This window comes from Pinus tabuliformis, chromosome 6, assembly GCF_031772625.1.
Source record: "Pinus tabuliformis cultivar Carrire ecotype Pingquan chromosome 6, CPIR1, whole genome shotgun sequence".
In the NCBI taxonomy this organism is placed as follows: domain Eukaryota; kingdom Viridiplantae; phylum Streptophyta; class Pinopsida; order Pinales; family Pinaceae; genus Pinus; species Pinus tabuliformis.
The window spans coordinates 44,143,400-44,157,468 of record NC_142292.1 but is presented as its reverse complement, the minus strand read 5'-3'; positions in this window follow the sequence as shown (position 1 = coordinate 44,157,468).

Genomic DNA, 14,069 nt, shown 5'->3' with positions numbered 1-14,069 from the left:
ATTCACCACATCACCGGGCTGCCATGTAAAGGAGAGGACCCCGCGGATATCTCAGAGGGAAAAAGTAGTGACCTGGCCATCGCGGAGGCCATGAAGAAGAAATATAAACTACAAAAGAAGAAGAGGGGCTACGCCATATCCAGCATCAACAACAAAGTAGTACAAGTGGTGACCAAAATTCTGGTAGGTAAGGTTATGTGCAAGTGTCGCATGGACGAAGTACCCACGCCGATGGTACCACTTGCTGAGCAGTGTGCGGAGGGGGCCCAGTTTAACTGGTCTGAGTTCCTCTGCAAGGAATTCTTGGAGAATTGTCGCGAAGGTCAGGAACAGGGAAAAACGTTCCACTATGCATGGCTTCTGTTGTCTGTTAGCCCCAAGGTGTTGATCCAAATAGATCTAAAACACTCTCTGAGTCTTTGAAAATCATTTAAAATATCAAAATAATCACAAGAGAAAAATCTTCAAACAGGTGGAAAAACACCATCATGAGGCGAAAAACACTAGAAACAATATAAAACACAGCAGCAGAGGCTTGAGAAATGAATGCACAATAGCCATCATATCTAGCTGATCAAAGATCTAGATCTAGTCGGCGGATTGCAATCAGCGGTGGCAATCGGCGGATATCGACGTAGACTATGTGGAACTTGTGATGGCAACTGGCGGAGTTAACTAGGACCATCAATCAGGCGCGCAGATCGACACCCACGTTGCATCACAGGATCGCTAACAGAGAACACAGCAAAGCACTCACCATTGGCTTGGGGCATGAGCGATATGCAATTGTGATCAATCACATCTGTAGATCATAATCAGGGAAACATTATTGAGCGGGGCCTTTATACATGTATATGTGCAATGTGATTAGCCAGACCCGATGGCTATATAGGCATTATGGCATAGATTTTCGGATCGCTGAAAGGAATTTTCCTATGTATTTTCTCATATTCCATTATTTAACGAAATATAAAGGGATTGCGTCGATGCAATAAAACCTGGACCCGAAGGGGTTCGGGAATGAAACTATATAATATTTCAGATCTGCCAAAGAAATTTTTTCAATATTTTTAGTGCTTTTAATGTATTTCAAAATATAAAGGGATGACTGGGAATTAGCCATTTGTGACTTGCAATAGCGATAAGGATGGAACCGATAGAGGAATAGATATTGTGTAAGGACTTTTAAAGTTTGAAATAAACAGAGATTAGCGGGATTTCACAGTGTTGCAGTGTTTTTCTGTGTAAAATAGAGAACAGTCATTGTTAGTATTTGAAATGATTTCAAAGGCCCGAAGACCCATTCCATAACAGAACAGAGGCCAGGAGACAAAGACTAGGAGATAGAAGGTTGGAAGGGGAAAGGCAACAGTGCGACATAGCCAAACCAACAAATTATCATGGAGCATTACTGGCATGAGTGACCCACTTGACAGCACAACACATTTACTAGAATTTGGTTACTATGCTATTCAAAAAAGAAACCTCCGAGCTCATGTGTGTCTAATCATGGCATCAAATAGTTAAAAAAGATGGAGGGGATAGATTAAGACACCTTGAGCCTTTGAGAGCTTGGGAGCATTGTAAAAAGCCTATAAATGGCTGAAAGTTAGAAGTATGAAGGGTTCAACTTTTGGAGACTATGCTCCTCTCAATGCCTCATCTTCATTCCAGAAATATAAGCTTATTTTGTTGTTACATGTTCAATTCCCATTTTCTCTTCTATTCTAAGCTTGAACTTGAATAGGTTATTCATGTTTTCTTTTGTGTCTAATGCCAAATAATTGTCATCTTATCTCTGCATTGATAAATTAGATTTGCAAGCTTAATTTACTTCCTGTAGCTAGCCATTCATATGTCTTTATGTATACATCTGCTGGTGCAGTCAGTATTCTCCATATATCCATTGAATCTATAAACTATTGAGCATTAGTGGTCTAAATCCTTGTAAAGTTGAGGGTGTTCATGCATGTCTTCAGTGAAAACAGAGTTGAAACAATAATCTGACTTGATCTAAACCATCATCCATTCCACTAGTTCAGAGAATAATATTGAAGATTTATATGTTACTAGGCATCTCTGAGCTACAACCTAGGAGAGTTTCTTGGAGTGCTAACATAATTTGCATCGCTGCTGGGGAGAGGAGACTGAAGCTCAACTTCCCTGGGAGACGACATAGATCCAGCTTTGATGATAGACAAATTCTGGGCACTCTTTCGGTTGTAATCATCTATCTGGTGACCCTACTAAAGGACGAACCTCTTGGCAACTCCACTTGATAGTTCTGGCTCAATTTGTGAGGCATACTTGGAGAAATCCTCAGAAGCCACAAGCTAACCTAGTATCTGACCCTGAAAAAACCATCAAAGAAAGAAAGGAATTGTAGAGAGGAGCATCAGGTTCAGGTAGCTCTAAAAAATATTTTATACCTCTTCAAGAAAAATCCTATAATAGAACAAATACATGTTTAGGTTCTAGTATCTAATACTAGGAGTGAAGAAAAAAGTCTCAAAAATTCATAAATCTCCTTATTCTTTAGGTTCTCCTTTTGTTGCAAGCCCAAAGGAAACATCTCCTCCTATCCATCACACTCCTTTAGTCTTATCCGTCACTCCTCAGCCCTCTATCATTCAGACTGCCAGTACCGTTATAGCCACCACAGTTATGGCAGCACCTACCAAAATGGAAAGAATCATAGTTGCTAGGTATGGACCTCTAGTACTGCCCACTCCTTTGAATTCCATGCCTACGGGAGAATATCAGAAGTATAGGACTAAGTTCACTAGGACTGAAGGTGTTATAGTTGAGGAACATCTTGAATCATTCTATAGCTATGCTGATAACTTGGACATTAGTGAATATGATGTGTGGATGAGAGTCTTTGTCCAAAGCCTATATGGAGAGGCTAGAAAATTGTTCAGAGAACTGACCCAAAGATCTATAACAAATATTGAGGCTTTAGATGATGCATTCCTAAAGCATTGGGGGGATAAGAAAGATCTACTCTACTACAACACTGAGTTTGGGAACTTAAAGAGGGAAAATGGTGAGTTGTTGTCTAATTTCAGTAAGAGATTTAACTGCATGTACAACAAAATAGTAGCTGAAGTAAAACCCACCACTACCTCTGCTAAACTCACCTGTGTCAGTGCCTTTGATTCTGACTTCTGTCTACTGTTGAGGGAGAGGTGATGTGCTACTTTGGCTAATATGCAAGATGCAGCCTTGGAAGAAGAATCAAACATCATGGCTACAAAGAAGCTTAAGGGAAATGTCGAGGGAAGGAGACAGAGGGATGAGTCTTCATCATCTTCAGACCCCGAGATAGATAAAATGACCAATATGATAGAGTCATTAGCCTCTGAAATATCCAAATTAAAGGTTGAGCAACACCCTAGGAAAGGAAGAGTTCCTAATACCTTTGCTCCTAGAAATCCAAATCCATATAGAAGAGCTAATGAGCAGTTGCAGATTTTGCAAAGAAGCAAAGATTCCAATGAAGACCAAAGGGTGAAGACCCCTTTCCAAAATGTAATCATGGAAGAAGAGCAATTTGAAGAAGATGATGAGATCCATTGTCTGGAAGACAAAGGCAGTGCCTCCTTTTTTACCTCAGCTGCCTATGAAAATTCATTATTCAATGACCAGATCAACCAAGAATGGGATGGTGAAGTTGTTCTGCAAACTGAAGATCAGCACAAATATAATCTGAGGTCAAAGATGAATAATGCCAAGGAAACTCTTGTTCAAAGAGTTGTTTTCCCTGTAGTAAAGCAAGTTAATAAGCAGAAGCGACCGGTAGTTGATTCCATCATCCTCAAAGCTCCATCTCACAAGGTAAGAGGCCTTGACAAGTCTCCTTCTCCCTTCAATTTTCAATCAGAAATTCAGAAGCTAAGAATACCTATACCTCTAATTGAACTAGTGAAGAATGAGTCCTTTAAGAGATCTATCCTTGAAGCCCTTGAGCCTAATGCCATCCAAGTCTCCACTGACTATGTAAATATGCAAGATGACAAACAAGTTGTTGTTCTCAGCCCAATGATTGAAAATTATGATGACAACTCCCCATCATTCTATTTCTCTCTGACTATTCATGACAAAATCCTTCACAACTGCCTTCTAGACACTGGAGCCAACCATAATCTGGTGCCCAAGGTTGTCATGGATGAGTTGGGTCTTGACATTACCAAGCTTTATCATGACCTGTTTTCTTTTGACTCTAGAAAACTGAAATGTTTTGGATTAATCAAGGACCTAGCCATCACTTTGTCTCAGTTGCCCATGAAGAGCATGATGATGGATATTGTGGTAGAAGATGTACCCCCCAAGTTTGGCATGTTTATTTCCAGAGGTTGGATCAAGAGATTAGGTGGAACATTACAAAATGATCTGTCCTACGCTATTGTCCCAGTTTTGGGAGGTGAGAGCAGGAGATTATACAGAGAAGCTCAGTTGGCTTATATCATTAGTGATGAAAGGAATCTCACTAATCATCCCATCTATGCTATTGACACTAATTTTGGATCCTGTATTCTTTAGATTAAAGAATCCTAGTTGGCGTCCACACAGCTTAAGAAACTAGTTTTCCAGATCACCGAGGAAGAAGGCCTACAAATTTGGGACATGTTCTTTGATGGAGATTTCTCTAAGGAAGCTGCAGGGGCAAGTGTATTCCTTGTGTCCCCCACACAAGAATGCATTCATTTATCTTTCAAGTTAACTTTTTATGTCACAAATAATATAGCAGAGTATAAAGCCTTGATATTGGGCTTAAACGCTGCTAAAGAAATGGGCATCAAAGGTCTGAAAGTGTTTGGAGACGTAGATCTTATCATTCAGCAGGTGAACAAAACTTTCCAAGCAAAGCATCCAAGGCTGAAAGCATACAGAGATGAGGTATGGAAGCACAAGGTCTCTTTTAATATTTTCAGCATTTCTTACATCCCGAGAATGAAGAACCAACTTGTTGATTCCCTTGTTGTGTCTGCTAGCACGTTTATTCCTCCTTTGCCTCCTAAATTTACTTATGAAGTTCAGGTGAAATATAGACCATCTCTGCCTGACAATGTCAAATACTGGAAAGTTTTTGAAGATGATGATGAAATAAATAGGTTTTTACAAGTCATTGATGAACTTTTTGAAATGCATATTGACCAAGAAAGCGAAACCATTGAAGAATGTAGCCAGTCCAAGCTGAAGGATGAGATTGGTCAAGATAACATTGTTCAGCTGCCTAGAAATCATATACCCAAAGGATTGGTTCCCCTAGAGAAGTTGTTTGACCATAATGATGTACCTTATAAAATTGCCAAAATAGAAAATGAGTTTGTTGTTCATAAACATAATATAGAGAGTCCATCCCATTCAAAGTACATAAATCTGTCCACTCACTTGTCTTCTGCCCAAAGTTTTGAGTATTGCACCCTGATGAAACAATTTGCTGATATTTTTGCTTGGGAATATAGTGATCTTAAAACCTATGACACAAACATCATTCAGCATAAGATTCCACCGGAAAAGAACACTATCCCTTTTAAGCAGAAAGTAAGACCTATCAGTGCTCTCTTATTGCCTTTGATTGAGAAATAAATCAAGAAGTTGTTGGATGCCAAGATCATAGTTCCCCTAAGGTATTCAAAGTGGATAGCTAACCTTGTGGTAGTAAGAAAGAAGAATGGAGAAATCAAACTTTGTGTTGACTTCAGGAATCTGAACAAATGCTCTAAAAAAGACAACTACCCCCTGCCTAAGATGGACCACTTACTGCAAAAAGTTTCAAGGGCTAAAGTCATGTCTTTATTAGATGGATTTTCAGGTTACAATCAGATTTTTGTACATCCAGAAGATCAGGAAAAGACCGCCTTCACTACTCCTTGGGGCACTTTCATGTACTCCAAGATGCCTTTTGGACTGATGAATGTTGGGGCTACTTTTCAGAGGGCCATGGACATAGCCTTTGTGGGAGAGAAGGACAAGTTTGTCCTTATTTACCTTGATGACATAACAATATTTTCCAGCACTCACAAGGACCATTTGCATCATTTGAAGAAGGTGTTTCTAAAGTGCCAACAGTGTGGAATTTCTGTGAACCCAAAGAAGTCACAGTTTTCTCTAGAAGAAGGAAAACTTCTGGGACATATTGTTTTTGCTGAAGGTGTGGAGATTGATCCAGCAAGAGTTCAATCAATTCAGACATTGTCTATCCCAAGATCAAAAAGGGAAATTCAATCTTTCCTGGGTAAGATCAACTTTTTTAGGAGGTTTATTCCAAACTTGCAAAACTTGTGAAGCACATCACTTCCATGCTGAATAAAGGATCAAAAATAAAATGGACAGATGCTGCAAGAAGCTCTTTTGAAGCCATCAAACAAGCTATCATGGAAGCTCCCACCCTAATCAGCCCAGATTACACCAAGGAGTTTTATATCTTCTCTTCTGCCTCTTATGATATACTTGCAGTAGTTCTGTTGCAGAAAAATGATGAAGGCGTAGAGCACCTTGTGGCCTTCTTTAGAAAAAATCTAAGGGATGTTGAACTAAGGTATGACCTTATTTAAAAACAAGCTTATGCTCTCATAAAACCATTAAAGGCATTCAGAATTTATATCCTGCATTCCAAAGTGATTGCATATGTACCTCCAGCCTCAGTAAAATATGTTCTAACATAACCGGATATTGATGGAAAGATAGCTAAATGGATTGCAAAATTCATAGAGTTCAACATAGAGGTGAAGCCCACCAAGCTTGTCAAAGGCCAGGGCTTGGCTAAACTTATGGCTGAGGAAAATTGCAGTTTGTTAGACATCAATTGCATGGGTTCAAATTCAGGTGATAAGCAGACAGAGGAAGCAGTAGAAGAGCAAGAGAAGAATCGGTCTTTGGCTGGAAATATAGCCACCTGTGAATGGTATTCCAGCATAGTTCATTTTTTGCAGAGGCTAGAAGTCCCTCCAGGACTTAGCTCAAGTTAATCCCAAGCCATTAAGCTCAGGTCGGCCAAATTCTACATTAATGAAAACCTGCTCTATTGGAAAGACCCATCAGGAATCCTCTTGAGATGTCTAGATAAAGGAAAATCTGTGGAAGCAATGCATGTCTTGAGTGAAAATAGAGTTGAAACAGTCATCTAACTTGATCCAAACCATCATGCATTCCAATAGTTCAGAGAACAATATTGAAGATTTATATGTTAACTGGTCTGAGTTCCTCTGCAAGGAATTTTTAGAGAATTGCCGTGAAGCTCAGCAACAGGGAAAAACATTCCACTATGCATGGCTTTTGCTGTCCATAGTGCTCATGGCAGGGGAATTGCTGGAAGAGAGTCAATTCCCCACAATTGACAAGGATCTATCAGAGGTCGCGAATTACACTTCGCTCTGGGCCACAAGGGATGCAAGTAGGATCTGCGACAATGAGATATTATGGGTGTTCATGGAGATGAACCTCAGAATGGGGATCAACTGCAAGCCGCAGTTGTCACCCACTATCTACAACAACCTGCAAAGTTTTGCAAAGTTTAAGGCAAATTTCCATAGCATATACATCAGAGGGCGCAAGGCCCCGACCAAGAAATGGATAGAGCTACCCTTTGTGGCCACGGACGACGTAATATTTAATGTACTGGAGACATGGTCACCAGAGTGGCATGCGCGAAAATAAAGAATTCGGCGGTGCAGAGGAAGAAAGAGGAGGCCAAATTTTGCATGGCACAGTTGGCAAAGAAGAGAAGAAAGGAGGTAGTGGCAGCAGAAGCAGAAGAGGCGCGGGACGCTGCAAAAATAGTAGATGAACCACAAAAAGTTGTAGCAGCACAGGAGGTAGCCACGAAGGCACGCGAGGGCCAAAAGATGCCTTCACATGAGAAGGAAGCAGAGGAAGAGGAGGGAGGCACAGACCCACAAACCACGTCAACGCAACTGAAGCACCAACACCCGACCGAGTGAACGGGGCCACAAAAGAAGGTCAAGGCATCGAAGTTGTCGATTGACCCGATCACCCTTACCAACGGTGATCTGTAGGACATTGGCGAGACAGTGCGTGATGTCACCTCTGAGACCCTCCAAAATTTTATGCAGGAGAACTAGATTGTGTTGGGGGCCCTTAGAGCACAGCTACAGGAGTTAAAGGTGCACAGCCCTTAAGCTGATACCCTTTCGACCAGCCTCGCAGTCAGAACAACGACAGAAGAACAAATGTTGCGCGCTCCAGTGATGAATACAATAATGTTTCCAGAAGGGGCACTTGTGACAACAAATGAGGCCGACAAGCCTGTTAGTGTCGGTCTTGAAAGCCCTCCATCAGTAATCAAATCTCTTTGCATTTGCATTAGTAGGTGTCTCATCAGTGTCAAAATTTGCATCCCGTTAGGCATGCCATAACCCTGATGGAGGAGCTGGTCTATTCATATCCCTTTTGGCTTTGCTGGATCAGGTCATATCAGTCATTGAGTTTGTCAAGCTGCTCTTGTTTGGTCTTAATGTCAAAATTCTAGGTCTAGGGTCTTGGTCAGTTGTCTTAGCATGGTTAGCAAGGTCATGTCTCTGAAAATCCTTGAGTGACCAGCAAGCCAGAGGAAGGATGGTAAACATGTTCCTTTGATTTTTTCATCATGTATAGTTCATTTTTTAACCTTGGATTTAAAAACCCTGTTTTTAAAGCCAAGGTCATCATAATTTTTGTAAAAAGAATAAGTGTCCAAGAAATCTTCAAAAGGGCAGAAAAAACCCTGGTCCCCTTGCCACAGTCCTTCAGATGATCTCCCTGCAAAAAGAATCAGGTGAAAGCACTCAAAAAATCAACTTCAGGATAAAGGAAACCAAGAAAATCAGTGTTTTTAAAAAGTGACCAAATAGACTTTATAAAGTGGGTTTTGGATGAAATTTTTTCAAAAGTGAGATTATAAAAGGTAATTCTCCCTCCTTTCACTCTCATTGTGCATTTCGAGCTTCCAAGAGTGATTGTGAGAGCGTGAAAGGAGAAGGAGGCGAAAATATAAGGGTTTCGGGCAGTTTGCAGGCGCGCGACCCGTCCAGGCTTGTGCGCGACCTGTTGGGCGGTGCGCGACCCGTCCAGCAGTCTCCAGCAGTGTAAAAACATAACGGGCATGACCCGTTGAGCTGTGCGCGACCCGTCCAGGGCTGTGCGCGACCCGTTCAGCTGCCAGCTACCAAAACTTCATAAAAATTACTTCATTCCTCTTCAAACTTGCTTGATTGGTCGAGGTAGGTTCCTAATCCATGATTGTTGGTATGGGTGATGAAAATAAGGGTGTATGTTATGGTTTTATCTTTTAAATTTGAAAAGGAATGGATTAATGTGGCTGTTGCTAATGTTTGTAAAATGCTAGGGTTTTGTGATTGTTTCAAGTGTTTTTTGGTCCTATTGATCCCTTCCTTTTTCCCCTCTTTCATTAATAGTCATGCTTGCATCCCTGTACCATATTATTTGCACACGAAATGTTGCCTTTCTCCCCCATCCCTAAGCTATAAACCCTACCCCTCTTACAAGCACCCAAAACCCTAATTCCCTCTACCATACACATGCAAAAACTAAAACAAAAAAGAAAAGATACATTTGTAAAGAAAGAAGAGAGTCATGTGAATTTAATGTGCTGTATATCTAAAGGCATGTACATAACCCCTATATATCCTTGACATCCCCTTGCACATGAACACTTTCCCTTGATGTGAAAATAATGTGTATGTATTCCTTAAATGTGCATGTACTCCTTAAGAACAGAAAAAAAAGAGCAAAATCTGCCTTATGACACACATGAACTCCTACAAGAAAATTTGTGTATGGTGTCCCTATGTCCCTATTGATTCATGTATGCCCCTTCTTGTTCATTATCATACATGTTTTGTCCCATATGAGATGTTCTTTGCAAATGATTTCCCAATGTTAAAATTGTTCCTATATGCATGACAATTTGTAAAGTTTCCCTTGAAAATTCCCTGTTATTATCATATATTCCCATTCCTTGTTAAGAAGTTCCCTCCCCTAACATTCCCCTCATGTTTTTCCCCTTGAAACAACATAGAGTTCAGTACTTTTGCAGGCAGAGGCAGCAGTTCATTTACTCCTTCAGTTTGCCCACCTTGCTCCAAAACCATGTCAGATACCGAGACTTATGAGCAAGGTGATGACCATTCATCATCTACAGAGATTGAGGAACAGAGGAGGCCTCGTAGAGGGGGTAAGGGAGGTCACCATAAGAGGGAGGAGCCTACTTCATTGGCAGAGTTACAGGCTTGTCCTTTGGCACTGAGTTGTTTCCAGTACATGTCATGCTACCAGTTTTGTGAGAGGCTCTCTCAGATTCAACATCATAGAGAGTTGGCCCGCTTGTTTGTCTTACACCTCCATGATGGACATGTCACTCTTGCAGGGGTGAATTTCATATTGACACCCGAGGTGATCTCGGAGGCTACAGGTATACCGAATGTGGGTGAGGTGTGGTCGAAGCGCAGACTTCTTGATTTTGTTCACTTTGAGCCCTATGTCCAGCCATCATTTGTGAAACTGTTGACAGGTGTTTTCCCATTCAGATTTCTTCGGAGTGAGTATGCCCCCCTCATGAGACTCATCATGCATTACTTCACATGTGAGGGCAGATTTTCGCAAGTGTATTCATATCACATTCGCCTGTTGATGCATTTCACGCGGGTGAGGATGATGAACCTCCCGGTCTTCCTGTTTCAGAACATTCAGAGGATGGTACCCATGTTGCAAAGGAAGACCCCGGCCCAGCAGTACAGGAGCCTTTGTCACTATGGTTTGATTCAGCTCATAGTTTTGCATCAGTTGACACAGCAGGGCATCCCATGGTAGGAGTTCATCTCCCGTGAGTTTTTCACAGTGCCACCTCAGCCACATCAGGAGGCTATTCATGAGGAGGGAGGACCATCTCAGCAGCCTGATGCTCCCATCACCCAACATGTCAGCTCTACTCCCATGGTCACCTATCGGAAAGGCCCAAGGGCCTTATTTGCAGCAGCTAGGCGAGTATTATCTCCACAGCAGGTGGAAGGGGTCTCGCCTTCATCTTCAGAGTAGCGAGTCTTATCTCCACAACAGGTGGAAGGGGCCTCGCTTTCTTCACCAGCAGAGGTATTGCAGAGGGGCAAAGAGCCCATGATTCATGAGGATCCAGTGATCGATCTTGAGGTCAGTTCTCCTAGCCAGGAGGCAAAGGAGATCATTCAGTAACTTAGGGCCGAGAATGATACTTTGCAGTGGAGACTTGAGGGTGCTCAGTGGAACATCATATATTTAGAGCAGCGGAACACACAGTTGGAGGAGGAGAAGGCCCTTGATGAGATTTGGAGGATTCGTAGTGATCGAGTCCTAAACCGTAGGAGGCCCGGTGATCCATTGCCTGTTGACCGGGAGTCTTTTCTTATTCAGGAGAATGCCCACTTGGAGAGGCTGTTGGCTAAGGCCAACCAAGAGAAAAGACTACTGAGGAACATGAAAAACCACTATTGGGCTAGGATGCACGTTTGTAAAGCAAAGATGAAGGTGTTCCAAAGAAGACTGACCGAGGCTCTTAGGAGGAAGAAGAAGGCCAACCCACTCTGCATCTTGGCCGAGGCTTCTCTTACTCATCATGACACTCACTAGCCTCTTCACAGCACCAAGTACAAAAAAAATTGGAATTTTTGGCTCATTTTTGGCATTTTTGGGCAATTTACAGGTTTTGGCTTCTCAACGGGTCTCACCCCCCGGTGAGACCCTTTGTCATCGTAGCCCCGTTTTGCGGAAACTCAACATTGATGGATTTGTCATGCAAATTTACATATTCCCATGCATTACCTAGAGTTTTCATGCAGTTTTGGGCCTCCAAAAGGTCAAAATACAGTCAAATTTTGACTTTCTGCCCCTTTTTTGAGCTGCAGAAGTAGTCTTGGGAGAATTGACTTTTGACTAGTAAAATGACCTCCAAATCTAAACATTCCAGTTGGGTAGGAAATTAGACTCAGATACCTTTCCAACGAGCTATCCTGCACCTCAATCTGACACCGGGAAGGCCTCCAAACAGGGCTCCAAAGTGCGCGACCCGTTGAGCTGGATGTGCGCGACCCGTTGAGCAGATTTTGCCAGATTTGACCAGTTCATCCCAGAATTTGCAGTTTAGCACCAATTTGACTTGCTGAGGTCGATGATGATCCTTTTGACTGTACTTGTGGCACTTTTTGGGTACTTTTACTCTTGTTTTACTCTTCTAGAAGTTTCTCTCATGTAAAAGGGGTAAAATTGACTGTATGAACTGGTTTCCAAGTTTTTAGAGGCAAGTTGTTTTGACTGCCTATTTTGTAGTGCTTAGTTTAGAAGTTGTTCAAACAGCTCCTAGGATAGTGAGCTCGACCCCTAGAGGTGGGGAAAGATGTTAGATCATCTATATTATGTACTTTCATGCTCATTTTCATGGTTGGACTCTTGAGGGAGGAACTATCATTGTATTATTCACTTGTATCTCTGCAATTTTTGGCTAAGGAAGACCAGGGTTTTGCAGTCATCATTGGGATTCTTGTGGACTCATTGTGTTGATGGTGTGTCTCTTCATGTTATTGTAAGCTTTGTTATGTGATTCATTTCCTTTCTATACTGCTGCATATTAAACAAATGAAGTGATAAAGTTAGAATTCATGCTTGCCATGCTCTGCTTTCAAATTTGTTTAATTTCTATGTTTTCTGTTGTCTAAAGAGAATTCAAATCCATTGTTTGCTCTCTTTAGCTTTCTTATCTTTCTTCCTGATCACCCACTTCAGCTAAAGACATCTACACAAGCTCCTACCTTGCCCCAAAGACCCCCCTGCAGAAACTGTGTCAAATCCCCGCACCCTAAATTGTAGATCCTCAATTTGCCACCAAAAACCCCCAAATCAACCTCTTAATCAGTTTACTAGCCTAATATCAGTGTTACCTTTGATTGGTCATCTCTTCTCATTGAAAATTTGCCGAGATTGACCGGAGAGAGCCTTCTCCTGCCCCGTAGGGCTAGCTATGAGGTTGAATGGTTTGATGTAGCTTTGAGATTTGCCTTCTCAGCCTGAGGTGAAATCTCAAGCACTAAAAAAGCCTACGGTTAGTGTGTTAAAGGGTCTCGGCATCAACCTGGCTGCACTACCGCGGGAAGTCTTATATGTTCTGCAGGATGGGATAACTGCGAAATTGCGAGCTAGGGAGAGCCGCACACTGCAAGTCCTTAGTGAGCAAAAAATGAAAATGGAATAGTTGAGCTTGCATTGCGACGAAGTGGTGTCACAGAATCGAAAGCTGGTACAGGTACTGGACGAAGCTTGTCAAAGCATCCCTGAGCTGGCCATCCCAGCAGACACACCAACAGAGGCACGTGTCCACAGGCTAGCAGCAAGGGTGCTCGACGCGCATGAGGAAATGACAAAGGTTGAGCTAGAGCTAAACCTTCAAATCACAGAGCTGCGGTTGAAGGCACAACCGTCCACCCCTCCTTAAGTTAGAGAACAGTGCACCAGTGCTATTACAATAGGACTGGACAAGATCAGCAGTGCAGTGCAAGACTGCACCAGAATGTTGGAGGAGTCCTTTGAGGTCCTCATGAATCTGTAGGAGGACCCCAACATCTAGCACTTAGAGATAGAGGCATGAGAACTCCAACAAGAGCATGACAACATCAAAGGAACTACACAGATGGTGGCCCTCACTCAGAGGCTTGCACAGATGCAATAGACCAAAGCGCTGAAAGATAAGGTGGATGTGGCATGGCACAAGGAAGCAGTCCTGAAGGCGCACATTTAGCCTTGGATCGATGAGGCATTCACCATCATAGTAGAAATTGAAGGCAATCTCACACAAATGTAGGGACACAGGCATAGATGCACATAAGCAGTTCTGACACCGCGATCTTGGAGCAGCGCGTACATCAAATCTAGTAGGCAACAACTCAATTCGTTGTCGACCTTGCAGTAGTTCAAGATAGTTGGATGGACTCTGCGCGAAGATCTCTATGCCGATAGAGTGACTTGAGGGTGAATCACGATGTTTGTGTTGGGGAACTATTCGGCATGGAATCCCCCCCAAGGCA